Source organism: Arachis stenosperma, chromosome 3 (assembly GCF_014773155.1).
Source record: "Arachis stenosperma cultivar V10309 chromosome 3, arast.V10309.gnm1.PFL2, whole genome shotgun sequence".
NCBI classification, from domain to species: Eukaryota; Viridiplantae; Streptophyta; class Magnoliopsida; order Fabales; family Fabaceae; genus Arachis; species Arachis stenosperma.
Genome location: NC_080379.1, coordinates 80,322,576 through 80,325,401, shown reverse-complemented (window position 1 = coordinate 80,325,401; position 2,826 = coordinate 80,322,576).

The following is a 2,826-nucleotide window of genomic DNA, read 5'->3' as shown; positions in this document are numbered from 1 at the left end:
TGCCCCAAAGACCCATATCCACTACCAAACATCGACGCCTTAGTAGACGCAGCCTCAGGCTACAGATATCTCTCCTTCATGGACGCATACTCGGGATACAATCAAATCCCGATGTACGAACCCGACCAAGAAAAGACCTCGTTCATAACCCCAAGGGCAAACTACTGCTACGTAGTAATGCCCTTCGGGCTGAAGAACGCAGGGGCAACCTACCAGAGGCTAATGAACAAAGTGTTCTCAGAGCACATCGGACTACAACTGGAGGTGTACGTCGACGACATGCTGGTAAAGACACAGGAAGACAGAAACTTGCTCACCGACCTCACCAGTGTCTTCGACACCCTCAGAAAACACAACATGAGGCTTAACCCGACAAAGTGCACCTTCGCCGCAGAAGCCGGAAAGTTCCTAGGCTTCATGCTGACTCAAAGGGGCATCGAAGCGAACCCGGACAAATGCCAAGCGATACTCAATATGAAGAGCCCGACGTGTGTCAAAGAAGTACAACAACTGAACGGAAGGCTAGCCGCCCTATCAAGATTCTTGGCAGGATCAGCGATAAAATCACTACCTCTCTACTCACTCCTAAAGAAAGGGAAACCCTTCTCATGGACCCCAGAGTGCGAAAAAGCCTTTCAAGAATTCAAGGAATTCCTCGGGCAGCCACCAATCCTAACCCGACCTTTAAAAGGAGAAGAGCTCGTACTATACCTCTCGGTGGGACATCGAGCAGTCGCTTCAGCATTAATACGAGAAAATGACCAAGGACAACACCCCATATACTTTGTAAGCAAGGCACTACAAGGGGCCGAATTAAACTACCAGAAGATAGAAAAATTCGCCTACGCCCTAGTGTTCACAGCTCGGAGGCTCCGACCCTACTTTCAAGCCCACACCATCAAAGTCCGGACAAACCAACCCATGAGGCACATCCTCCAAAAAACAGACCTGGCAGGACGAATACTGCAATGGGCGGTGGAACTGTCTGAGTTCGACCTCCACTATGAAGCCCGGACTGCCATAAAATCTCAGTATCTAGCCGACTTCATCGCAGAATACACTGAGACCCCTGGAACCCCACTCTCATGGAACCTGTATGTCGACGGGTCCTCAAACAAAACAGGAAGCGGAGCCGGGGTTATACTCGAAAGCGACCAAGGAACGCGGATAGAACTATCCCTAAAATTCGAGTTCCAGGCTTCAAACAACCAAGCCGAATACGAGGCCCTACTAGCAGGTCTAAAACTAGCCGAAGAGGTCGGAGCCCAGAGAATTATGATCTTCAGCGACTCCCAGGTCGTCACGTCACAAGTAAATGGAAGTTACCAGGCCAAAGACCTAACTATGAAAAAATACCTGGACCAAACACAGGCGCAATTACGCCACTTTTCAGAAATACAGATCCAGCACATACCTCGGGAACAAAACGCCCGGGCAGACGCCCTCTCAAAGCTTGCCAGCACCAAGCCCGGAGGCAACAACAGAAGTCTCCTCCAGGAAACCTTACAATCTCCTTCCGTGCTAAGAGAGGAAGAAACGCTAAATATATCCGACCAACAGCAAGGATGGATGACCCCCATACTCAGCTACCTGAAGTCGGGAACTCTCCCCGCCGAAAGGAAAGAAGCTAAAAGACTCACGAAAGATGCTCAGAATTATACACTAATTCACGACGTATTATACAGAAGAGGATTTGCAAACCCCCTCCTTAGGTGCGTCCCGACCTCAGAAACAAAGAGCGTCCTCGAAGAAGTCCACGGAGGCATGTGTGGGAACCACCTCGGAGCTCGGGCATTATCCAAGAAAGTAGTCCGAGCCGGGTTCTACTGGCCAACTTTGCAAAGAGACGCAACGGAATTTGTGAAAATATGCCCCCCTGCCAAAAACACGCCAATTTCCACAAAGCACCACCCGAAGACCTTATCAGCATCACCGCACCATGGCCCTTCGCAAAATGGGGACTTGACCTACTCGGCCCGTTCCCCCAAGGACCGGGGCAAGTCAAATACCTCATAGTAGGGGTCGACTACTTCACAAAGTGGATCGAAGCTGAACCCTTAGCCACCATTACGGCTCAGAAAAGCCGCAAGTTCCTATACAAAAACATTGTCACAAGGTTCGGAGTCCCCTACTCCATTACAACAGACAATGGAACACAGTTCACGGACACAAGTTTTCAGAACTTGGTGGCCGAACTAAAAATCAAACAGCGATTCACCTCAGTCGAGCACCCACAAGCCAACGGACAAGCAGAGGCCGCAAATAAAGTCATCTTGGCCGGGTTAAAACGAAGACTCCAAGAGGCCAAAGGAGCATGGGCCGAGGAGCTCCCCCAGGTATTATGGGCATATCGGACAACTCCACACTCTACAACGGGAGAATCGCCATTCCGACTAGCTTACGGGATGGAGGCAATGATTCCTATCGAAATAGATGAAGGGTCACCCAGAGTCATCTTCTACAACGAAGAAGGTAACCCGCAGGCACAAAAGGAAGAACTCGACTTCCTCCCCGAGGTCCGAGAAAGAGCCCGGATCCGAGAAGAAGCCTTAAAACGGCGAACGGCCCTCAGATACAATCAGAAAGTAATAAAACGAAGCTTCTCCACTCACGACCTAATTCTAATCCGAAATGACATCGGAACACAAAAGTCGGGAGAAGGAAAGCTAGCTGCAAATTGGAAAGGACCCTACAAAGTAACAGAAGTCTTAGGAACAGGCTATTACAAGATATCCAACCTAGAAGGCAATGAGCTACCCAGGGCCTGGCACGCCTGTAATCTAAGACGGTACTACAGCTAGAAAAATTTGACCCGAGGTGTACTCT